The sequence below is a fragment of the Somniosus microcephalus genome, unplaced genomic scaffold (assembly GCF_052327205.1).
Source record: "Somniosus microcephalus isolate GS21.2 unplaced genomic scaffold, FLI_Smic_1.0 scaffold110, whole genome shotgun sequence".
Taxonomy (NCBI): domain Eukaryota; kingdom Metazoa; phylum Chordata; class Chondrichthyes; order Squaliformes; family Somniosidae; genus Somniosus; species Somniosus microcephalus.
The window spans coordinates 655646-681055 of NW_028225297.1; the positions used below are offsets into that span (position 1 = coordinate 655646).

At 46.5% G+C, this 25410-nt stretch overlaps 8 non-coding genes and 2 pseudogenes across 8 annotated transcripts; all 10 read left to right on the top strand.

The window, feature by feature from the left end:
- Positions 1–1603: 1603 nt before the first annotated feature.
- LOC147083013 (5S ribosomal RNA) lies at positions 1604–1722 on the top strand. Its single transcript, XR_015076070.1, has one exon. It is a non-coding gene; the product is annotated as a 5S ribosomal RNA (ribosomal RNA).
- Positions 1723–4139: 2417 nt separating this feature from the next.
- LOC147083014 (5S ribosomal RNA) lies at positions 4140–4258 on the top strand. Its single transcript, XR_015076071.1, has one exon. It is a non-coding gene; the product is annotated as a 5S ribosomal RNA (ribosomal RNA).
- Positions 4259–6675: 2417 nt separating this feature from the next.
- LOC147083015 (5S ribosomal RNA) lies at positions 6676–6794 on the top strand. Its single transcript, XR_015076165.1, has one exon. It is a non-coding gene; the product is annotated as a 5S ribosomal RNA (ribosomal RNA).
- Positions 6795–9217: 2423 nt separating this feature from the next.
- On the top strand, positions 9218–9336 carry LOC147083016 (5S ribosomal RNA). The gene has a single exon (XR_015076072.1). It is a non-coding gene; the product is annotated as a 5S ribosomal RNA (ribosomal RNA).
- A 2417-nt stretch (positions 9337–11753) lies between these two features.
- Positions 11754–11872, top strand: LOC147083017 (5S ribosomal RNA; annotated as a pseudogene).
- Positions 11873–14291: 2419 nt separating this feature from the next.
- On the top strand, positions 14292–14410 carry LOC147083018 (5S ribosomal RNA). The gene has a single exon (XR_015076073.1). It is a non-coding gene; the product is annotated as a 5S ribosomal RNA (ribosomal RNA).
- Positions 14411–16827: 2417 nt separating this feature from the next.
- Positions 16828–16946, top strand: LOC147083019 (5S ribosomal RNA). The gene has a single exon (XR_015076144.1). It is a non-coding gene; the product is annotated as a 5S ribosomal RNA (ribosomal RNA).
- Positions 16947–19383: 2437 nt separating this feature from the next.
- On the top strand, positions 19384–19502 carry LOC147083020 (5S ribosomal RNA). Its single transcript, XR_015076145.1, has one exon. It is a non-coding gene; the product is annotated as a 5S ribosomal RNA (ribosomal RNA).
- A 2406-nt stretch (positions 19503–21908) lies between these two features.
- On the top strand, positions 21909–22027 carry LOC147083021 (5S ribosomal RNA). Its single transcript, XR_015076146.1, has one exon. It is a non-coding gene; the product is annotated as a 5S ribosomal RNA (ribosomal RNA).
- A 2417-nt stretch (positions 22028–24444) lies between these two features.
- Positions 24445–24563, top strand: LOC147083022 (5S ribosomal RNA; annotated as a pseudogene).
- Positions 24564–25410: the final 847 nt, after the last annotated feature.

Below are 25410 nucleotides of genomic sequence, written 5' to 3' on the forward strand. Positions count from 1 at the left end.
TTCCCTGTAAACCTCCTACCAATTACTTGAAATCTATTATTGACCCTTCTGCTAAGGGAAATAGGTCCTTCCTATCCACTCTATCTCGGCCCCTCATAATTTTACACACCTCAATTAGGTCTCGCCTCAGCCTCCTGTGTTCCAAAGAAAACAACCCCAGCCTATCCAATCTTTCCTCATAACTAAAATTCCCCAGCCCAGGCAACATCCTCGGAAATCTCCTCTGCACCTTCTCTAGTGCAATCGCATCCTTCTTGTAATGTGGTGACCAGAACTGCACGCGGCACTCTAGCTGCGGCCTAACTAGTGTTTTATACAGTTGAAGCATAACCTCCCCGCTCTTATATTCTACGCCTCGGCTAATAAAGGCAAGTATCCCGTATGCCTGCTTAACCACTTTATCTACCTGTCCTGCTACCTTCAGGGATCTGTGGACATGCACTCCAAGGTCCCGCTGATCCTCTGCATTTCTCAGTGTCCTACCATTTATTGTGTATTCCAACTGAATTCCATTTGCCACTGTTCTGCCCACTAGACGAGTCCATTGATATCTTCCTGCAGTCTACAGCATTCTGTTTCATTATTAACCACACGGCCAATTTTTGTATCATCTGCAAACTTCTTAATCATACTTCCTACATTCAAATCCAAATCATTGATATATACCAGAAAAAGCAAAGGGCCCAGTACTGAGTCGGTGCAGGCTCGATGGGCCGAAATGGCCTCTATCTGCACTGTGGGGTTTCTGTGATTCTGTGAGCCCTGCGGAACCCCACTGGAAACAGCCTTCCGGTCACAAAAACACCCTTCGACCATTACCCTTTGTTTCCTGCCTCTGAGCCAATTTTGGATCCAACTTGCCACTTTGCCTTGGATCCCATGGGCTTTTACTTTCGTGACCAATCTGGCATGCGGGACCTTATCAAAAGCCTTGCTAAAATCCATATAGACTACATCAAAGGCACTACCCTCATCGACCCTCCTTGTTACCTCCTCGAAAAATTGAATTGCGTTAGTCAGACACGACCTTCCGTTAAGAAATCCATGCTGACTGTCCCTGATTAATCCGTGTCTTTCTAAATGAAGATTTCTCCTGTCCCTCAGAACTTTTTCCAATAATTTTCCCACCACCGAGGTTAGGCTGACTGGCCTGTAATTATGCGGTCTATCCCTCTCTCCCTTTTGAAAGAACGGTAGCACGTTAGCAGTCCTCCAGTGGTCGGGCACCACACCTGTAGCCAGAGAGGATTGTAAAATGATGGTGAGAGCCTGTGCTATTTGGTGTCTTACTTCTCTTAAGAGTGTGGGATAGATTTGATGCGGGCCTGGGTATTTGTCCAGTTTGAAAGATGCTACAGCCCTTAAGACTTGGTGTTTGAGCATGTTTATTTGATGTAATATTTGAATAGAAGGCAATGAAGGGTTGGGCTTGTAGTTTGTTTGTGTGGGAGGCAGAGCAGCAAGAAGAGGTGGAGGGGGGGTGGGGGGTTGCGGGAGGAGTAAAATTTGTAAATGTAAATTGAGTGTTGAATACTTGTATGAATGCGTAGAAGAGAAAAAAATGGGCGACAGCTTTAAGTAAAGAGAAAGCCAGCTAGCATATGCCTACGGCCATACTAGTCTGAATGCGCCCGATCTCGTCTGATCTCGGAAGCTAAGCAGAGTCAGGCCTGGTTAGTACTTGGATGGGAGACTGCCTGGGAATACCAGGTGCAGTAGGCTTTTGCTGCCGCCACAGGCTGCTCAACGTTTTGCACACACACGCGCACACACTGCTCTTAATCAATCAACATCCTTTTTCCTGCTCTCTCTCTCTCTCTCTCTCGCTTTCCTTTGACCATTTCTTCGCTGCACATTCTCCTGCTGCTACACAAATGCAAGGGGCTCCAGACACAGGGCCGAAATAAGCAGAAGAAGAAAATAAGATAGCCAAAATACACACACTGGCGGAGGGCCACCAGGACACAGCAGCAGAGAGGAGAGACAAGGTGCATAGAAAACTCGGAGGGACAAACAGCAACAGAACAAAGAAGAATGTAGAAAGAGCAGCAGTTAAATTCAGGAAAAAAGCAAAGCCAACTAGCATGCTGTTGAAATGCATGTGTGTTAATGCGAGGAGTGTTACAAATAAGATTGACGAGTTGCAGGCGCAAGTTGCCACATGGGGTTATGCAATAGTAGCCATAACGGAGACCTGGCTTCAAAATGGGCGGAATTGGAAACTAAACAATCCTGGCTACAATGTAATAACATTTGTAGAAGTCGTGTGGGCAGATGTCACATGATCAGGCAGAATCATAGAAATTTACAGCACAGAAGGAGGCCATTCGGCCCATCTTGTCCGTGCCAGCCGACAAAGAGCAATCCACCCAAATCCCACTTTACAGCACTTGGTCCGTAGCCTTGTAGGTTACGGCAGTTCAAGTGCATATCCAAGTACTTTTTAAACGTGATGAGGGTTTCTGCCTCTACCACCCTTTCAGGCAGTGCATTCCAGACCCCCACCATTCACTGGGTGAAAAAATGTCTCCTCAAATTCCCTGTAAACCTCCTACCAATTACTTGAAATCTATTATTGACCCTTCTGCTAAGGGAAATAGGTCCTTCCTATCCACTCTATCTCGGCCCCTCATAATTTTACACACCTCAATTAGGTCTCGCCTCAGCCTCCTGTGTTCCAAAGAAAACAACCCCAGCCTATCCAATCTTTCCTCATAACTAAAATTCCCCAGCCCAGGCAACATCCTCGGAAATCTCCTCTGCACCTTCTCTAGTGCAATCGCATCCTTCTTGTAATGTGGTGACCAGAACTGCACGCGGCACTCTAGCTGCGGCCTAACTAGTGTTTTATACAGTTGAAGCATAACCTCCCCGCTCTTATATTCTACGCCTCGGCTAATAAAGGCAAGTATCCCGTATGCCTGCTTAACCACTTTATCTACCTGTCCTGCTACCTTCAGGGATCTGTGGACGTGCACTCCAAGGTCCCGCTGATCCTCTGCATTTCTCAGTGTCCTACCATTTATTGTGTATTCCAACTGAATTCCATTTGCCACTGTTCTGCCCACTAGACGAGTCCATTGATATCTTCCTGCAGTCTACAGCATTCTGTTTCATTATTAACCACACGGCCAATTTTTGTATCATCTGCAAACTTCTTAATCATACTTCCTACATTCAAATCCAAATCATTGATATATACCAGAAAAAGCAAAGGGCCCAGTACTGAGTCGGTGCAGGCTCGATGGGCCGAAATGGCCTCTATCTGCACTGTGGGGTTTCTGTGATTCTGTGAGCCCTGCGGAACCCCACTGGAAACAGCCTTCCGGTCACAAAAACACCCTTCGACCATTACCCTTTGTTTCCTGCCTCTGAGCCAATTTTGGATCCAACTTGCCACTTTGCCTTGGATCCCATGGGCTTTTACTTTCGTGACCAATCTGGCATGCGGGACCTTATCAAAAGCCTTGCTAAAATCCATATAGACTACATCAAAGGCACTACCCTCATCGACCCTCCTTGTTACCTCCTCGAAAAATTGAATTGCGTTAGTCAGACACGACCTTCCGTTAAGAAATCCATGCTGACTGTCCCTGATTAATCCGTGTCTTTCTAAATGAAGATTTCTCCTGTCCCTCAGAACTTTTTCCAATAATTTTCCCACCACCGAGGTTAGGCTGACTGGCCTGTAATTATGCGGTCTATCCCTCTCTCCCTTTTGAAAGAACGGTAGCACGTTAGCAGTCCTCCAGTGGTCGGGCACCACACCTGTAGCCAGAGAGGATTGTAAAATGATGGTGAGAGCCTGTGCTATTTGGTGTCTTACTTCTCTTAAGAGTGTGGGATAGATTTGATGCGGGCCTGGGTATTTGTCCAGTTTGAAAGATGCTACAGCCCTTAAGACTTGGTGTTTGAGCATGTTTATTTGATGTAATATTTGAATAGAAGGCAATGAAGGGTTGGGCTTGTAGTTTGTTTGTGTGGGAGGCAGAGCAGCAAGAAGAGGTGGAGGGGGGGTGGGGGGTTGCGGGAGGAGTAAAATTTGTAAATGTAAATTGAGTGTTGAATACTTGTATGAATGCGTAGAAGAGAAAAAAATGGGCGACAGCTTTAAGTAAAGAGAAAGCCAGCTAGCATATGCCTACGGCCATACTAGTCTGAATGCGCCCGATCTCGTCTGATCTCGGAAGCTAAGCAGAGTCAGGCCTGGTTAGTACTTGGATGGGAGACTGCCTGGGAATACCAGGTGCAGTAGGCTTTTGCTGCCGCCACAGGCTGCTCAACGTTTTGCACACACACGCGCACACACTGCTCTTAATCAATCAACATCCTTTTTGCTGCTCTCTCTCTCTCTCTCTCTCGCTTTCCTTTGACCATTTCTTCGCTGCACATTCTCCTGCTGCTACACAAATGCAAGGGGCTCCAGACACAGGGCCGAAATAAGCAGAAGAAGAAAATAAGATAGCCAAAATACACACACTGGCGGAGGGCCACCAGGACACAGCAGCAGAGAGGAGAGACAAGGTGCATAGAAAACTCGGAGGGACAAACAGCAACAGAACAAAGAAGAATGTAGAAAGAGCAGCAGTTAAATTCAGGAAAAAAGCAAAGCCAACTAGCATGCTGTTGAAATGCATGTGTGTTAATGCGAGGAGTGTTACAAATAAGATTGACGAGTTGCAGGCGCAAGTTGCCACATGGGGTTATGCAATAGTAGCCATAACGGAGACCTGGCTTCAAAATGGGCGGAATTGGAAACTAAACAATCCTGGCTACAATGTAATAACATTTGTAGAAGTCGTGTGGGCAGATGTCACATGATCAGGCAGAATCATAGAAATTTACAGCACAGAAGGAGGCCATTCGGCCCATCTTGTCCGTGCCAGCCGACAAAGAGCAATCCACCCAAATCCCACTTTACAGCACTTGGTCCGTAGCCTTGTAGGTTACGGCAGTTCAAGTGCATATCCAAGTACTTTTTAAACGTGATGAGGGTTTCTGCCTCTACCACCCTTTCAGGCAGTGCATTCCAGACCCCCACCATTCACTGGGTGAAAAAATGTCTCCTCAAATTCCCTGTAAACCTCCTACCAATTACTTGAAATCTATTATTGACCCTTCTGCTAAGGGAAATAGGTCCTTCCTATCCACTCTATCTCGGCCCCTCATAATTTTACACACCTCAATTAGGTCTCGCCTCAGCCTCCTGTGTTCCAAAGAAAACAACCCCAGCCTATCCAATCTTTCCTCATAACTAAAATTCCCCAGCCCAGGCAACATCCTCGGAAATCTCCTCTGCACCTTCTCTAGTGCAATCGCATCCTTCTTGTAATGTGGTGACCAGAACTGCACGCGGCACTCTAGCTGCGGCCTAACTAGTGTTTTATACAGTTGAAGCATAACCTCCCCGCTCTTATATTCTACGCCTCGGCTAATAAAGGCAAGTATCCCGTATGCCTGCTTAACCACTTTATCTACCTGTCCTGCTACCTTCAGGGATCTGTGGACATGCACTCCAAGGTCCCGCTGATCCTCTGCATTTCTCAGTGTCCTACCATTTATTGTGTATTCCAACTGAATTCCATTTGCCACTGTTCTGCCCACTAGACGAGTCCATTGATATCTTCCTGCAGTCTACAGCATTCTGTTTCATTATTAACCACACGGCCAATTTTTGTATCATCTGCAAACTTCTTAATCATACTTCCTACATTCAAATCCAAATCATTGATATATACCAGAAAAAGCAAAGGGCCCAGTACTGAGTCGGTGCAGGCTCGATGGGCCGAAATGGCCTCTATCTGCACTGTGGGGTTTCTGTGATTCTGTGAGCCCTGCGGAACCCCACTGGAAACAGCCTTCCGGTCACAAAAACACCCTTCGACCATTACCCTTTGTTTCCTGCCTCTGAGCCAATTTTGGATCCAACTTGCCACTTTGCCTTGGATCCCATGGGCTTTTACTTTCGTGACCAATCTGGCATGCGGGACCTTATCAAAAGCCTTGCTAAAATCCATATAGACTACATCAAAGGCACTACCCTCATCGACCCTCCTTGTTACCTCCTCGAAAAATTGAATTGCGTTAGTCAGACACGACCTTCCGTTAAGAAATCCATGCTGACTGTCCCTGATTAATCCGTGTCTTTCTAAATGAAGATTTCTCCTGTCCCTCAGAACTTTTTCCAATAATTTTCCCACCACCGAGGTTAGGCTGACTGGCCTGTAATTATGCGGTCTATCCCTCTCTCCCTTTTGAAAGAACGGTAGCACGTTAGCAGTCCTCCAGTGGTCGGGCACCACACCTGTAGCCAGAGAGGATTGTAAAATGATGGTGAGAGCCTGTGCTATTTGGTGTCTTACTTCCCTTAAGAGTGTGGGATAGATTTGATGCGGGCCTGGGTATTTGTCCAGTTTGAAAGATGCTACAGCCCTTAAGACTTGGTGTTTGAGCATGTTTATTTGATGTAATATTTGAATAGAAGGCAATGAAGGGTTGGGCTTGTAGTTTGTTTGTGTGGGAGGCAGAGCAGCAAGAAGAGGTGGAGGGGGGGTGGGGGGTTGCGGGAGGAGTAAAATTTGTAAATGTAAATTGAGTGTTGAATACTTGTATGAATGCGTAGAAGAGAAAAAAATGGGCGACAGCTTTAAGTAAAGAGAAAGCCAGCCAGCATATGCCTACGGCCATACTAGTCTGAATGCGCCCGATCTCGTCTGATCTCGGAAGCTAAGCAGAGTCAGGCCTGGTTAGTACTTGGATGGGAGACCGCCTGGGAATACCAGGTGCAGTAGGCTTTTGCTGCCGCCACAGGCTGCTCAACGTTTTGCACACACACGCGCACACACTGCTCTTAATCAATCAACATCCTTTTTGCTGCTCTCTCTCTCTCTCTCTCTCTCTCTCGCTTTCCTTTGACCATTTCTTCGCTGCACATTCTCCTGCTGCTACACAAATGCAAGGGGCTCCAGACACAGGGCCGAAATAAGCAGAAGAAGAAAATAAGATAGCCAAAATACACACACTGGCGGAGGGCCACCAGGACACAGCAGCAGAGAGGAGAGACAAGGTGCATAGAAAACTCGGAGGGACAAACAGCAACAGAACAAAGAAGAATGTCGAAAGAGCAGCAGTTAAATTCAGGAAAAAAGCAAAGCCAACTAGCATGCTGTTGAAATGCATGTGTGTTAATGCGAGGAGCGTTACAAATAAGATTGACGAGTTGCAGGCGCAAGTTGCCACATGGGGTTATGCAATAGTAGCCATAACGGAGACCTGGCTTCAAAATGGGCGGAATTGGAAACTAAACAATCCTGGCTACAATGTAATAACATTTGTAGAAGTCGTGTGGGCAGATGTCACATGATCAGGCAGAATCATAGAAATTTACAGCACAGAAGGAGGCCATTCGGCCCATCTTGTCCGTGCCAGCCGACAAAGAGCAATCCACCCAAATCCCACTTTACAGCACTTGGTCCGTAGCCTTGTAGGTTACGGCAGTTCAAGTGCATATCCAAGTACTTTTTAAACGTGATGAGGGTTTCTGCCTCTACCACCCTTTCAGGCAGTGCATTCCAGACCCCCACCATTCACTGGGTGAAAAAATGTCTCCTCAAATTCCCTGTAAACCTCCTACCAATTACTTGAAATCTATTATTGACCCTTCTGCTAAGGGAAATAGGTCCTTCCTATCCACTCTATCTCGGCCCCTCATAATTTTACACACCTCAATTAGGTCTCGCCTCAGCCTCCTGTGTTCCAAAGAAAACAACCCCAGCCTATCCAATCTTTCCTCATAACTAAAATTCCCCAGCCCAGGCAACATCCTCGGAAATCTCCTCTGCACCTTCTCTAGTGCAATCGCATCCTTCTTGTAATGTGGTGACCAGAACTGCACGCGGCACTCTAGCTGCGGCCTAACTAGTGTTTTATACAGTTGAAGCATAACCTCCCCGCTCTTATATTCTACGCCTCGGCTAATAAAGGCAAGTATCCCGTATGCCTGCTTAACCACTTTATCTACCTGTCCTGCTACCTTCAGGGATCTGTGGACATGCACTCCAAGGTCCCGCTGATCCTCTGCATTTCTCAGTTTCCTACCATTTATTGTGTATTCCAACTGAATTCCATTTGCCACTGTTCTGCCCACTAGACGAGTCCATTGATATCTTCCTGCAGTCTACAGCATTCTGTTTCATTATTAACCACACGGCCAATTTTTGTATCATCTGCAAACTTCTTAATCATACTTCCTACATTCAAATCCAAATCATTGATATATACCAGAAAAAGCAAAGGGCCCAGTACTGAGTCGGTGCAGGCTCGATGGGCCGAAATGGCCTCTATCTGCACTGTGGGGTTTCTGTGATTCTGTGAGCCCTGCGGAACCCCACTGGAAACAGCCTTCCGGTCACAAAAACACCCTTCGACCATTACCCTTTGTTTCCTGCCTCTGAGCCAATTTTGGATCCAACTTGCCACTTTGCCTTGGATCCCATGGGCTTTTACTTTCGTGACCAATCTGGCATGCGGGACCTTATCAAAAGCCTTGCTAAAATCCATATAGACTACATCAAAGGCACTACCCTCATCGACCCTCCTTGTTACCTCCTCGAAAAATTGAATTGCGTTAGTCAGACACGACCTTCCGTTAAGAAATCCATGCTGACTGTCCCTGATTAATCCGTGTCTTTCTAAATGAAGATTTCTCCTGTCCCTCAGAACTTTTTCCAATAATTTTCCCACCACCGAGGTTAGGCTGACTGGCCTGTAATTATGCGGTCTATCCCTCTCTCCCTTTTGAAAGAACGGTAGCACGTTAGCAGTCCTCCAGTGGTCGGGCACCACACCTGTAGCCAGAGAGGATTGTAAAATGATGGTGAGAGCCTGTGCTATTTGGTGTCTTACTTCTCTTAAGAGTGTGGGATAGATTTGATGCGGGCCTGGGTATTTGTCCAGTTTGAAAGATGCTACAGCCCTTAAGACTTGGTGTTTGAGCATGTTTATTTGATGTAATATTTGAATAGAAGGCAATGAAGGGTTGGGCTTGTAGTTTGTTTGTGTGGGAGGCAGAGCAGCAAGAAGAGGTGGAGGGGGGGTGGGGGGTTGCGGGAGGAGTAAAATTTGTAAATGTAAATTGAGTGTTGAATACTTGTATGAATGCGTAGAAGAGAAAAAAATGGGCGACAGCTTTAAGTAAAGAGAAAGCCAGCTAGCATATGCCTACGGCCATACTAGTCTGAATGCGCCCGATCTCGTCTGATCTCGGAAGCTAAGCAGAGTCAGGCCTGGTTAGTACTTGGATGGGAGACTGCCTGGGAATACCAGGTGCAGTAGGCTTTTGCTGCCGCCACAGGCTGCTCAACGTTTTGCACACACACGCGCACACACTGCTCTTAATCAATCAACATCCTTTTTGCTGCTCTCTCTCTCTCTCTCTCTCGCTTTCCTTTGACCATTTCTTCGCTGCACATTCTCCTGCTGCTACACAAATGCAAGGGGCTCCAGACACAGGGCCGAAATAAGCAGAAGAAGAAAATAAGATAGCCAAAATACACACACTGGCGGAGGGCCACCAGGACACAGCAGCAGAGAGGAGAGACAAGGTGCATAGAAAACTCGGAGGGACAAACAGCAACAGAACAAAGAAGAATGTAGAAAGAGCAGCAGTTAAATTCAGGAAAAAAGCAAAGCCAACTAGCATGCTGTTGAAATGCATGTGTGTTAATGCGAGGAGTGTTACAAATAAGATTGACGAGTTGCAGGCGCAAGTTGCCACATGGGGTTATGCAATAGTAGCCATAACGGAGACCTGGCTTCAAAATGGGCGGAATTGGAAACTAAACAATCCTGGCTACAATGTAATAACATTTGTAGAAGTCGTGTGGGCAGATGTCACATGATCAGGCAGAATCATAGAAATTTACAGCACAGAAGGAGGCCATTCGGCCCATCTTGTCCGTGCCAGCCGACAAAGAGCAATCCACCCAAATCCCACTTTACAGCACTTGGTCCGTAGCCTTGTAGGTTACGGCAGTTCAAGTGCATATCCAAGTACTTTTTAAACGTGATGAGGGTTTCTGCCTCTACCACCCTTTCAGGCAGTGCATTCCAGACCCCCACCATTCACTGGGTGAAAAAATGTCTCCTCAAATTCCCTGTAAACCTCCTACCAATTACTTGAAATCTATTATTGACCCTTCTGCTAAGGGAAATAGGTCCTTCCTATCCACTCTATCTCGGCCCCTCATAATTTTACACACCTCAATTAGGTCTCGCCTCAGCCTCCTGTGTTCCAAAGAAAACAACCCCAGCCTATCCAATCTTTCCTCATAACTAAAATTCCCCAGCCCAGGCAACATCCTCGGAAATCTCCTCTGCACCTTCTCTAGTGCAATCGCATCCTTCTTGTAATGTGGTGACCAGAACTGCACGCGGCACTCTAGCTGCGGCCTAACTAGTGTTTTATACAGTTGAAGCATAACCTCCCCGCTCTTATATTCTACGCCTCGGCTAATAAAGGCAAGTATCCCGTATGCCTGCTTAACCACTTTATCTACCTGTCCTGCTACCTTCAGGGATCTGTGGACATGCACTCCAAGGTCCCGCTGATCCTCTGCATTTCTCAGTGTCCTACCATTTATTGTGTATTCCAACTGAATTCCATTTGCCACTGTTCTGCCCACTAGACGAGTCCATTGATATCTTCCTGCAGTCTACAGCATTCTGTTTCATTATTAACCACACGGCCAATTTTTGTATCATCTGCAAACTTCTTAATCATACTTCCTACATTCAAATCCAAATCATTGATATATACCAGAAAAAGCAAAGGGCCCAGTACTGAGTCGGTGCAGGCTCGATGGGCCGAAATGGCCTCTATCTGCACTGTGGGGTTTCTGTGATTCTGTGAGCCCTGCGGAACCCCACTGGAAACAGCCTTCCGGTCACAAAAACACCCTTCGACCATTACCCTTTGTTTCCTGCCTCTGAGCCAATTTTGGATCCAACTTGCCACTTTGCCTTGGATCCCATGGGCTTTTACTTTCGTGACCAATCTGGCATGCGGGACCTTATCAAAAGCCTTGCTAAAATCCATATAGACTACATCAAAGGCACTACCCTCATCGACCCTCCTTGTTACCTCCTCGAAAAATTGAATTGCGTTAGTCAGACACGACCTTCCGTTAAGAAATCCATGCTGACTGTCCCTGATTAATCCGTGTCTTTCTAAATGAAGATTTCTCCTGTCCCTCAGAACTTTTTCCAATAATTTTCCCACCACCGAGGTTAGGCTGACTGGCCTGTAATTATGCGGTCTATCCCTCTCTCCCTTTTGAAAGAATGGTAGCACGTTAGCAGTCCTCCAGTGGTCGGGCACCACACCTGTAGCCAGAGAGGATTGTAAAATGATGGTGAGAGCCTGTGCTATTTGGTGTCTTACATCTCTTAAGAGTGTGGGATAGATTTGATGCGGGCCTGGGTATTTGTCCAGTTTGAAAGATGCTACAGCCCTTAAGACTTGGTGTTTGAGCATGTTTATTTGATGTAATATTTGAATAGAAGGCAATGAAGGGTTGGGCTTGTAGTTTGTTTGTGTGGGAGGCAGAGCAGCAAGAAGAGGTGGAGGGGGGGTGGGGGGTTGCGGGAGGAGTAAAATTTGTAAATGTAAATTGAGTGTTGAATACTTGTATGAATGCGTAGAAGAGAAAAAAATGGGCGACAGCTTTAAGTAAAGAGAAAGCCAGCTAGCATATGCCTACGGCCATACTAGTCTGAATGCGCCCGATCTCGTCTGATCTCGGAAACTAAGCAGAGTCAGGCCTGGTTAGTACTTGGATGGGAGACTGCCTGGGAATACCGGGTGCAGTAGGCTTTTGCTGCCGCCACAGGCTGCTCAACGTTTTGCACACACACGCGCACACACTGCTCTTAATCAATCAACATCCTTTTTGCTGCTCTCTCTCTCTCTCTCTCTCTCGCTTTCCTTTGACCATTTCTTCGCTGCACATTCTCCTGCTGCTACACAAATGCAAGGGGCTCCAGACACAGGGCCGAAATAAGCAGAAGAAGAAAATAAGATAGCCAAAATACACACACTGGCGGAGGGCCACCAGGACACAGCAGCAGAGAGGAGAGACAAGGTGCATAGAAAACTCGGAGGGACAAACAGCAACAGAACAAAGAAGAATGTAGAAAGAGCAGCAGTTAAATTCAGGAAAAAAGCAAAGCCAACTAGCATGCTGTTGAAATGCATGTGTGTTAATGCGAGGAGTGTTACAAATAAGATTGACGAGTTGCAGGCGCAAGTTGCCACATGGGGTTATGCAATAGTAGCCATAACGGAGACCTGGCTTCAAAATGGGCGGAATTGGAAACTAAACAATCCTGGCTACAATGTAATAACATTTGTAGAAGTCGTGTGGGCAGATGTCACATGATCAGGCAGAATCATAGAAATTTACAGCACAGAAGGAGGCCATTCGGCCCATCTTGTCCGTGCCAGCCGACAAAGAGCAATCCACCCAAATCCCACTTTACAGCACTTGGTCCGTAGCCTTGTAGGTTACGGCAGTTCAAGTGCATATCCAAGTACTTTTTAAACGTGATGAGGGTTTCTGCCTCTACCACCCTTTCAGGCAGTGCATTCCAGACCCCCACCATTCACTGGGTGAAAAAATGTCTCCTCAAATTCCCTGTAAACCTCCTACCAATTACTTGAAATCTATTATTGACCCTTCTGCTAAGGGAAATAGGTCCTTCCTATCCACTCTATCTCGGCCCCTCATAATTTTACACACCTCAATTAGGTCTCGCCTCAGCCTCCTGTATTCCAAAGAAAACAACCCCAGCCTATCCAATCTTTCCTCATAGCTAAAATTCCCCAGCCCAGGCAACATCCTCGGAAATCTCCTCTGCACCTTCTCTAGTGCAATCGCATCCTTCTTGTAATGTGGTGACCAGAACTGCACGCGGCACTCTAGCTGCGGCCTAACTAGTGTTTTATACAGTTGAAGCATAACCTCCCCGCTCTTATATTCTACGCCTCGGCTAATAAAGGCAAGTATCCCGTATGCCTGCTTAACCACTTTATCTACCTGTCCTGCTACCTTCAGGGATCTGTGGACATGCACTCCAAGGTCCCGCTGATCCTCTGCATTTCTCAGTGTCCTACCATTTATTGTGTATTCCAACTGAATTCCATTTGCCACTGTTCTGCCCACTAGACGAGTCCATTGATATCTTCCTGCAGTCTACAGCATTCTGTTTCATTATTAACCACACGGCCAATTTTTGTATCATCTGCAAACTTCTTAATCATACTTCCTACATTCAAATCCAAATCATTGATATATACCAGAAAAAGCAAAGGGCCCAGTACTGAGTCGGTGCAGGCTCGATGGGCCGAAATGGCCTCTATCTGCACTGTGGGGTTTCTGTGATTCTGTGAGCCCTGCGGAACCCCACTGGAAACAGCCTTCCGGTCACAAAAACACCCTTCGACCATTACCCTTTGTTTCCTGCCTCTGAGCCAATTTTGGATCCAACTTGCCACTTTGCCTTGGATCCCATGGGCTTTTACTTTCGTGACCAATCTGGCATGCGGGACCTTATCAAAAGCCTTGCTAAAATCCATATAGACTACATCAAAGGCACTACCCTCATCGACCCTCCTTGTTACCTCCTCGAAAAATTGAATTGCGTTAGTCAGACACGACCTTCCGTTAAGAAATCCATGCTGACTGTCCCTGATTAATCCGTGTCTTTCTAAATGAAGATTTCTCCTGTCCCTCAGAACTTTTTCCAATAATTTTCCCACCACCGAGGTTAGGCTGACTGGCCTGTAATTATGCGGTCTATCCCTCTCTCCCTTTTGAAAGAATGGTAGCACGTTAGCAGTCCTCCAGTGGTCGGGCACCACACCTGTAGCCAGAGAGGATTGTAAAATGATGGTGAGAGCCTGTGCTATTTGGTGTCTTACATCTCTTAAGAGTGTGGGATAGATTTGATGCGGGCCTGGGTATTTGTCCAGTTTGAAAGATGCTACAGCCCTTAAGACTTGGTGTTTGAGCATGTTTATTTGATGTAATATTTGAATAGAAGGCAATGAAGGGTTGGGCTTGTAGTTTGTTTGTGTGGGAGGCAGAGCAGCAAGAAGAGGTGGAGGGGGGGTGGGGGGTTGCGGGAGGAGTAAAATTTGTAAATGTAAATTGAGTGTTGAATACTTGTATGAATGCGTAGAAGAGAAAAAAATGGGCGACAGCTTTAAGTAAAGAGAAAGCCAGCTAGCATATGCCTACGGCCATACTAGTCTGAATGCGCCCGATCTCGTCTGATCTCGGAAGCTAAGCAGAGTCAGGCCTGGTTAGTACTTGGATGGGAGACTGCCTGGGAATACCAGGTGCAGTAGGCTTTTGCTGCCGCCACAGGCTGCTCAACGTTTTGCACACACACGCGCACACACTGCTCTTAATCAATCAACATCCTTTTTGCTGCTCTCTCTCTCTCTCTCTCTTGCTTTCCTTTGACCATTTCTTCGCTGCACATTCTCCTGCTGCTACACAAATGCAAGGGGCTCCAGACACAGGGCCGAAATAAGCAGAAGAAGAAAATAAGATAGCCAAAATACACACACTGGCGGAGGGCCACCAGGACACAGCAGCAGAGAGGAGAGACAAGGTGCATAGAAAACTCGGAGGGACAAACAGCAACAGAACAAAGAAGAATGTCGAAAGAGCAGCAGTTAAATTCAGGAAAAAAGCAAAGCCAACTAGCATGCTGTTGAAATGCATGTGTGTTAATGCGAGGAGCGTTACAAATAAGATTGACGAGTTGCAGGCGCAAGTTGCCACATGGGGTTATGCAATAGTAGCTATAACGGAGACCTGGCTTCAAAATGGGCGGAATTGGAAACTAAACAATCCTGGCTACAATGTAATAACATTTGTAGAAGTCGTGTGGGCAGATGTCACATGATCAGGCAGAATCATAGAAATTTACAGCACAGAAGGAGGCCATTCGGCCCATCTTGTCCGTGCCAGCCGACAAAGAGCAATCCACCCAAATCCCACTTTACAGCACTTGGTCCGTAGCCTTGTAGGTTACGGCAGTTCAAGTGCATATCCAAGTACTTTTTAAACGTGATGAGGGTTTCTGCCTCTACCACCCTTTCAGGCAGTGCATTCCAGACCCCCACCATTCACTGGGTGAAAAAATGTCTCCTCAAATTCCCTGTAAACCTCCTACCAATTACTTGAAATCTTTTATTGACCCTTCTGCTAAGGGAAATAGGTCCTTCCTATCCACTCTATCTCGGCCCCTCATAATTTTACACATCTCAATTAGGTCTCGCCTCAGCCTCCTGTGTTCCAAAGAAAACAACCCCAGCCTATCCAATCTTTCCTCATAACTAAAATTCCCCAGCCCAGGCAACATCCTCGGAAATCTCCTCTGCACCTTCTCTAGTGCAATCGCATCCTTCTTGTAATGTGGTGACCAGAACTGCACGCGGCACTCTAGCTGCGGCCTAACTAGTGTTTTATACAGTTGAAGCATAACCTCCCCGCTCTTATATTCTACGCCTCGGCTAATAAAGGCAAGTATCCCGTATGCCTGCTTAACCACTTTATCTACCTGTCCTGCTACCTTCAGGGATCTGTGGACATGCACTCCAAGGTCCCGCTGATCCTCTGCATTTCTCAGTGTCCTACCATTTATTGTGTATTCCAACTGAATTCCATTTGCCACTGTTCTGCCCACTAGACGAGTCCATTGATATCTTCCTGCAGTCTACAGCATTCTGTTTCATTATTAACCACACGGCCAATTTTTGTATCATCTGCAAACTTCTTAATCATACTTCCTACATTCAAATCCAAATCATTGATATATACCAGAAAAAGCAAAGGGCCCAGTACTGAGTCGGTGCAGGCTCGATGGGCCGAAATGGCCTCTATCTGCACTGTGGGGTTTCTGTGATTCTGTGAGCCCTGCGGAACCCCACTGGAAACAGCCTTCCGGTCACAAAAACACCCTTCGACCATTACCCTTTGTTTCCTGCCTCTGAGCCAATTTTGGATCCAACTTGCCACTTTGCCTTGGATCCCATGGGCTTTTACTTTCGTGACCAATCTGGCATGCGGGACCTTATCAAAAGCCTTGCTAAAATCCATATAGACTACATCAAAGGCACTACCCTCATCGACCCTCCTTGTTACCTCCTCGAAAAATTGAATTGCGTTAGTCAGACACGACCTTCCGTTAAGAAATCCATGCTGACTGTCCCTGATTAATCCGTGTCTTTCTAAATGAAGATTTCTCCTGTCCCTCAGAACTTTTTCCAATAATTTTCCCACCACCGAGGTTAGGCTGACTGGCCTGTAATTATGCGGTCTATCCCTCTCTCCCTTTTGAAAGAACGGTAGCACGTTAGCAGTCCTCCAGTGGTCGGGCACCACACCTGTAGCCAGAGAGGATTGTAAAATGATGGTGAGAGCCTGTGCTATTTGGTGTCTTACTTCTCTTAAGAGTGTGGGATAGATTTGATGCGGGCCTGGGTATTTGTCCAGTTTGAAAGATACTACAGCCCTTAAGACTTGGTGTTTGAGCATGTTTATTTGATGTAATATTTGAATAGAAGGCAATGAAGGGTTGGGCTTGTAGTTTGTTTGTGTGGGAGGCAGAGCAGCAAGAAGAGGTGGAGGGGGGGTGGGGGGTTGCGGGAGGAGTAAAATTTGTAAATGTAAATTGAGTGTTGAATACTTGTATGAATGCGTAGAAGAGAAAAAAATGGGCGACAGCTTTAAGTAAAGAGAAAGCCAGCTAGCATATGCCTACGGCCATACTAGTCTGAATGCGCCCGATCTCGTCTGATCTCGGAAGCTAAGCAGAGTCAGGCCTGGTTAGTACTTGGATGGGAGACTGCCTGGGAATACCGGGTGCAGTAGGCTTTTGCTGCCGCCACAGGCTGCTCAACGTTTTGCACACACACGCGCACACACTGCTCTTAATCAATCAACATCCTTTTTGCTGCTCTCTCTCTCTCTCTCTCTCTCTCTCTGTCTCTCTCTCTCGCTTTCCTTTGACCATTTCTTCGCTGCACATTCTCCTGCTGCTACACAAATGCAAGGGGCTCCAGACACAGGGCCGAAATAAGCAGAAGAAGAAAATAAGATAGCCAAAATACACACACTGGCGGAGGGCCACCAGGACACAGCAGCAGAGAGGAGAGACAAGGTGCATAGAAAACTCGGAGGGACAAACAGCAACAGAACAAAGAAGAATGTAGAAAGAGCAGCAGTTAAATTCAGGAAAAAAGCAAAGCCAACTAGCATGCTGTTGAAATGCATGTGTGTTAATGCGAGGAGCGTTACAAATAAGATTGACGAGTTGCAGGCGCAAGTTGCCACATGGGGTTATGCAATAGTAGCTATAACGGAGACCTGGCTTCAAAATGGGCGGAATTGGAAACTAAACAATCCTGGCTACAATGTAATAACATTTGTAGAAGTCGTGTGGGCAGATGTCACATGATCAGGCAGAATCATAGAAATTTACAGCACAGAAGGAGGCCATTCGGCCCATCTTGTCCGTGCCAGCCGACAAAGAGCAATCCACCCAAATCCCACTTTACAGCACTTGGTCCGTAGCCTTGTAGGTTACGGCAGTTCAAGTGCATATCCAAGTACTTTTTAAACGTGATGAGGGTTTCTGCCTCTACCACCCTTTCAGGCAGTGCATTCCAGACCCCCACCATTCACTGGGTGAAAAAATGTCTCCTCAAATTCCCTGTAAACCTCCTACCAATTACTTGAAATCTTTTATTGACCCTTCTGCTAAGGGAAATAGGTCCTTCCTATCCACTCTATCTCGGCCCCTCATAATTTTACACATCTCAATTAGGTCTCGCCTCAGCCTCCTGTGTTCCAAAGAAAACAACCCCAGCCTATCCAATCTTTCCTCATAACTAAAATTCCCCAGCCCAGGCAACATCCTCGGAAATCTCCTCTGCACCTTCTCTAGTGCAATCGCATCCTTCTTGTAATGTGGTGACCAGAACTGCACGCGGCACTCTAGCTGCGGCCTAACTAGTGTTTTATACAGTTGAAGCATAACCTCCCCGCTCTTATATTCTACGCCTCGGCTAATAAAGGCAAGTATCCCGTATGCCTGCTTAACCACTTTATCTACCTGTCCTGCTACCTTCAGGGATCTGTGGACATGCACTCCAAGGTCCCGCTGATCCTCTGCATTTCTCAGTGTCCTACCATTTATTGTGTATTCCAACTGAATTCCATTTGCCACTGTTCTGCCCACTAGACGAGTCCATTGATATCTTCCTGCAGTCTACAGCATTCTGTTTCATTATTAACCACACGGCCAATTTTTGTATCATCTGCAAACTTCTTAATCATACTTCCTACATTCAAATCCAAATCATTGATATATACCAGAAAAAGCAAAGGGCCCAGTACTGAGTCGGTGCAGGCTCGATGGGCCGAAATGGCCTCTATCTGCACTGTGGGGTTTCTGTGATTCTGTGAGCCCTGCGGAACCCCACTGGAAACAGCCTTCCGGTCACAAAAACACCCTTCGACCATTACCCTTTGTTTCCTGCCTCTGAGCCAATTTTGGATCCAACTTGCCACTTTGCCTTGGATCCCATGGGCTTTTACTTTCGTGACCAATCTGGCATGCGGGACCTTATCAAAAGCCTTGCTAAAATCCATATAGACTACATCAAAGGCACTACCCTCATCGACCCTCCTTGTTACCTCCTCGAAAAATTGAATTGCGTTAGTCAGACACGACCTTCCGTTAAGAAATCCATGCTGACTGTCCCTGATTAATCCGTGTCTTTCTAAATGAAGATTTCTCCTGTCCCTCAGAACTTTTTCCAATAATTTTCCCACCACCGAGGTTAGGCTGACTGGCCTGTAATTATGCGGTCTATCCCTCTCTCCCTTTTGAAAGAACGGTAGCACGTTAGCAGTCCTCCAGTGGTCGGGCACCACACCTGTAGCCAGAGAGGATTGTAAAATGATGGTGAGAGCCTGTGCTATTTGGTGTCTTACTTCTCTTAAGAGTGTGGGATAGATTTGATGCGGGCCTGGGTATTTGTCCAGTTTGAAAGATACTACAGCCCTTAAGACTTGGTGTTTGAGCATGTTTATTTGATGTAATATTTGAATAGAAGGCAATGAAGGGTTGGGCTTGTAGTTTGTTTGTGTGGGAGGCAGAGCAGCAAGAAGAGGTGGAGGGGGGGTGGGGGGTTGCGGGAGGAGTAAAATTTGTAAATGTAAATTGAGTGTTGAATACTTGTATGAATGCGTAGAAGAGAAAAAAATGGGCGACAGCTTTAAGTAAAGAGAAAGCCAGCTAGCATATGCCTACGGCCATACTAGTCTGAATGCGCCCGATCTCGTCTGATCTCGGAAGCTAAGCAGAGTCAGGCCTGGTTAGTACTTGGATGGGAGACTGCCTGGGAATACCGGGTGCAGTAGGCTTTTGCTGCCGCCACAGGCTGCTCAACGTTTTGCACACACACGCGCACACACTGCTCTTAATCAATCAACATCCTTTTTGCTGCTCTCTCTCTCTCTCTCTCTCTCTCTCTGTCTCTCTCTCTCGCTTTCCTTTGACCATTTCTTCGCTGCACATTCTCCTGCTGCTACACAAATGCAAGGGGCTCCAGACACAGGGCCGAAATAAGCAGAAGAAGAAAATAAGATAGCCAAAATACACACACTGGCGGAGGGCCACCAGGACACAGCAGCAGAGAGGAGAGACAAGGTGCATAGAAAACTCGGAGGGACAAACAGCAACAGAACAAAGAAGAATGTAGAAAGAGCAGCAGTTAAATTCAGGAAAAAAGCAAAGCCAACTAGCATGCTGTTGAAATGCATGTGTGTTAATGCGAGGAGCGTTACAAATAAGATTGACGAGTTGCAGGCGCAAGTTGCCACATGGGGTTATGCAATAGTAGCTATAACGGAGACCTGGCTTCAAAATGGGCGGAATTGGAAACTAAACAATCCTGGCTACAATGTAATAACATTTGTAGAAGTCGTGTGGGCAGATGTCACATGATCAGGCAGAATCATAGAAATTTACAGCACAGAAGGAGGCCATTCGGCCCATCTTGTCCGTGCCAGCCGACAAAGAGCAATCCACCCAAATCCCACTTTACAGCACTTGGTCCGTAGCCTTGTAGGTTACGGCAGTTCAAGTGCATATCCAAGTACTTTTTAAACGTGATGAGGGTTTCTGCCTCTACCACCCTTTCAGGCAGTGCATTCCAGACCCCCACCATTCACTGGGTGAAAAAATGTCTCCTCAAATTCCCTGTAAACCTCCTACCAATTACTTGAAATCTATTATTGACCCTTCTGCTAAGGGAAATAGGTCCTTCCTATCCACTCTATCTCGGCCCCTCATAATTTTACACACCTCAATTAGGTCTCGCCTCAGCCTCCTGTGTTCCAAAGAAAACAACCCCAGCCTATCCAATCTTTCCTCATAACTAAAATTCCCCAGCCCAGGCAACATCCTCGGAAATCTCCTCTGCACCTTCTCTAGTGCAATCGCATCCTTCTTGTAATGTGGTGACCAGAACTGCACGCGGCACTCTAGCTGCGGCCTAACTAGTGTTTTATACAGTTGAAGCATAACCTCCCCGCTCTTATATTCTACGCCTCGGCTAATAAAGGCAAGTATCCCGTATGCCTGCTTAACCACTTTATCTACCTGTCCTGCTACCTTCAGGGATCTGTGGACATGCACTCCAAGGTCCCGCTGATCCTCTGCATTTCTCAGTGTCCTACCATTTATTGTGTATTCCAACTGAATTCCATTTGCCACTGTTCTGCCCACTAGACGAGTCCATTGATATCTTCCTGCAGTCTACAGCATTCTGTTTCATTATTAACCACACGGCCAATTTTTGTATCATCTGCAAACTTCTTAATCATACTTCCTACATTCAAATCCAAATCATTGATATATACCAGAAAAAGCAAAGGGCCCAGTACTGAGTCGGTGCAGGCTCGATGGGCCGAAATGGCCTCTATCTGCACTGTGGGGTTTCTGTGACAGCCTTCCGGTCACAAAAACACCCTTCGACCATTACCCTTTGTTTCCTGCCTCTGAGCCAATTTTGGATCCAACTTGCCACTTTGCCTTGGATCCCATGGGCTTTTACTTTCGTGACCAATCTGGCATGCGGGACCTTATCAAAAGCCTTGCTAAAATCCATATAGACTACATCAAAGGCACTACCCTCATCGACCCTCCTTGTTACCTCCTCGAAAAATTGAATTGCGTTAGTCAGACACGACCTTCCGTTAAGAAATCCATGCTGACTGTCCCTGATTAATCCGTGTCTTTCTAAATGAAGATTTCTCCTGTCCCTCAGAACTTTTTCCAATAATTTTCCCACCACCGAGGTTAGGCTGACTGGCCTGTAATTATGCGGTCTATCCCTCTCTCCCTTTTGAAAGAACGGTAGCACGTTAGCAGTCCTCCAGTGGTCGGGCACCACACCTGTAGCCAGAGAGGATTGTAAAATGATGGTGAGAGCCTGTGCTATTTGGTGTCTTACTTCTCTTAAGAGTGTGGGATAGATTTGATGCGGGCCTGGGTATTTGTCCAGTTTGAAAGATGCTACAGCCCTTAAGACTTGGTGTTTGAGCATGTTTATTTGATGTAATATTTGAATAGAAGGCAATGAAGGGTTGGGCTTGTAGTTTGTTTGTGTGGGAGGCAGAGCAGCAAGAAGAGGTGGAGGGGGGGTGGGGGGTTGCGGGAGGAGTAAAATTTGTAAATGTAAATTGAGTGTTGAATACTTGTATGAATGCGTAGAAGAGAAAAAAATGGGCGACAGCTTTAAGTAAAGAGAAAGCCAGCTAGCATATGCCTACGGCCATACTAGTCTGAATGCGCCCGATCTCGTCTGATCTCGGAAGCTAAGCAGAGTCAGGCCTGGTTAGTACTTGGATGGGAGACTGCCTGGGAATACCGGGTGCAGTAGGCTTTTGCTGCCGCCACAGGCTGCTCAACGTTTTGCACACACACGCGCACACACTGCTCTTAATCAATCAACATCCTTTTTGCTGCTCTCTCTCTCTCTCTCTCTCGCTTTCCTTTGACCATTTCTTCGCTGCACATTCTCCTGCTGCTACACAAATGCAAGGGGCTCCAGACACAGGGCCGAAATAAGCAGAAGAAGAAAATAAGATAGCCAAAATACACACACTGGCGGAGGGCCACCAGGACACAGCAGCAGAGAGGAGAGACAAGGTGCATAGAAAACTCGGAGGGACAAACAGCAACAGAACAAAGAAGAATGTAGAAAGAGCAGCAGTTAAATTCAGGAAAAAAGCAAAGCCAACTAGCATGCTGTTGAAATGCATGTGTGTTAATGCGAGGAGTGTTACAAATAAGATTGACGAGTTGCAGGCGCAAGTTGCCACATGGGGTTATGCAATAGTAGCCATAACGGAGACCTGGCTTCAAAATGGGCGGAATTGGAAACTAAACAATCCTGGCTACAATGTAATAACATTTGTAGAAGTCGTGTGGGCAGATGTCACATGATCAGGCAGAATCATAGAAATTTACAGCACAGAAGGAGGCCATTCGGCCCATCTTGTCCGTGCCAGCCGACAAAGAGCAATCCACCCAAATCCCACTTTACAGCACTTGGTCCGTAGCCTTGTAGGTTACGGCAGTTCAAGTGCATATCCAAGTACTTTTTAAACGTGATGAGGGTTTCTGCCTCTACCACCCTTTCAGGCAGTGCATTCCAGACCCCCACCATTCACTGGGTGAAAAAATGTCTCCTCAAATTCCCTGTAAACCTCCTACCAATTACTTGAAATCTATTATTGACCCTTCTGCTAAGGGAAATAGGTCCTTCCTATCCACTCTATCTCGGCCCCTCATAATTTTACACACCTCAATTAGGTCTCGCCTCAGCCTCCTGTGTTCCAAAGAAAACAACCCCAGCCTATCCAATCTTTCCTCATAACTAAAATTCCCCAGCCCAGGCAACATCCTCGGAAATCTCCTCTGCACCTTCTCTAGTGCAATCGCATCCTTCTTGTAATGTGGTGACCAGAACTGCACGCGGCACTCTAGCTGCGGCCTAACTAGTGTTTTATACAGTTGAAGCATAACCTCCCCGCTCTTATATTCTACGCCTCGGCTAATAAAGGCAAGTATCCCGTATGCCTGCTTAACCACTTTATCTACCTGTCCTGCTACCTTCAGGGATCTGTGGACATGCACTCCAAGGTCCCGCTGATCCTCTGCATTTCTCAGTGTCCTACCATTTATTGTGTATTCCAACTGAATTCCATTTGCCACTGTTCTGCCCACTAGACGAGTCCATTGATATCTTCCTGCAGTCTACAGCATTCTGTTTCATTATTAACCACACGGCCAATTTTTGTATCATCTGCAAACTTCTTAATCATACTTCCTACATTCAAATCCAAATCATTGATATATACCAGAAAAAGCAAAGGGCCCAGTACTGAGTCGGTGCAGGCTCGATGGGCCGAAATGGCCTCTATCTGCACTGTGGGGTTTCTGTGATTCTGTGAGCCCTGCGGAACCCCACTGGAAACAGCCTTCCGGTCACAAAAACACCCTTCGACCATTACCCTTTGTTTCCTGCCTCTGAGCCAATTTTGGATCCAACTTGCCACTTTGCCTTGGATCCCATGGGCTTTTACTTTCGTGACCAATCTGGCATGCGGGACCTTATCAAAAGCCTTGCTAAAATCCATATAGACTACATCAAAGGCACTACCCTCATCGACCCTCCTTGTTACCTCCTCGAAAAATTGAATTGCGTTAGTCAGACACGACCTTCCGTTAAGAAATCCATGCTGACTGTCCCTGATTAATCCGTGTCTTTCTAAATGAAGATTTCTCCTGTCCCTCAGAACTTTTTCCAATAATTTTCCCACCACCGAGGTTAGGCTGACTGGCCTGTAATTATGCGGTCTATCCCTCTCTCCCTTTTGAAAGAACGGTAGCACGTTAGCAGTCCTCCAGTGGTCCGGCACCACACCTGTAGCCAGAGAGGATTGTAAAATGATGGTGAGAGCCTGTGCTATTTGGTGTCTTACTTCTCTTAAGAGTGTGGGATAGATTTGATGCGGGCCTGGGTATTTGTCCAGTTTGAAAGATGCTACAGCCCTTAAGACTTGGTGTTTGAGCATGTTTATTTGATGTAATATTTGAATAGAAGGCAATGAAGGGTTGGGCTTGTAGTTTGTTTGTGTGGGAGGCAGAGCAGCAAGAAGAGGTGGAGGGGGGGTGGGGGGTTGCGGGAGGAGTAAAATTTGTAAATGTAAATTGAGTGTTGAATACTTGTATGAATGCGTAGAAGAGAAAAAAATGGGCGACAGCTTTAAGTAAAGAGAAAGCCAGCTAGCATATGCCTACGGCCATACTAGTCTGAATACGCCCAATCTCGTCTGATCTCGGAAGCTAAGCAGAGTCAGGCCTGGTTAGTACTTGGATGGGAGACTGCCTGGGAATACCGGGTGCAGTAGGCTTTTGCTGCCGCCACAGGCTGCTCAACGTTTTGCACACACACGCGCACACACTGCTCTTAATCAATCAACATCCTTTTTGCTGCTCTCTCTCTCTCTCTCTCTCTCTCTCTCGCTTTCCTTTGACCATTTCTTCGCTGCACATTCTCCTGCTGCTACACAAATGCAAGGGGCTCCAGACACAGGGCCGAAATAAGCAGAAGAAGAAAATAAGATAGCCAAAATACACACACTGGCGGAGGGCCACCAGGACACAGCAGCAGAGAGGAGAGACAAGGTGCATAGAAAACTCGGAGGGACAAACAGCAACAGAACAAAGAAGAATGTAGAAAGAGCAGCAGTTAAATTCAGGAAAAAAGCAAAGCCAACTAGCATGCTGTTGAAATGCATGTGTGTTAATGCGAGGAGTGTTACAAATAAGATTGACGAGTTGCAGGCGCAAGTTGCCACATGGGGTTATGCAATAGTAGCCATAACGGAGACCTGGCTTCAAAATGGGCGGAATTGGAAACTAAACAATCCTGGCTACAATGTAATAACATTTGTAGAAGTCGTGTGGGCAGATGTCACATGATCAGGCAGAATCATAGAAATTTACAGCACAGAAGGAGGCCATTCGGCCCATCTTGTCCGTGCCAGCCGACAAAGAGCAATCCACCCAAATCCCACTTTACAGCACTTGGTCCGTAGCCTTGTAGGTTACGGCAGTTCAAGTGCATATCCAAGTACTTTTTAAACGTGATGAGGGTTTCTGCCTCTACCACCCTTTCAGGCAGTGCATTCCAGACCCCCACCATTCACTGGGTGAAAAAATGTCTCCTCAAATTCCCTGTAAACCTCCTACCAATTA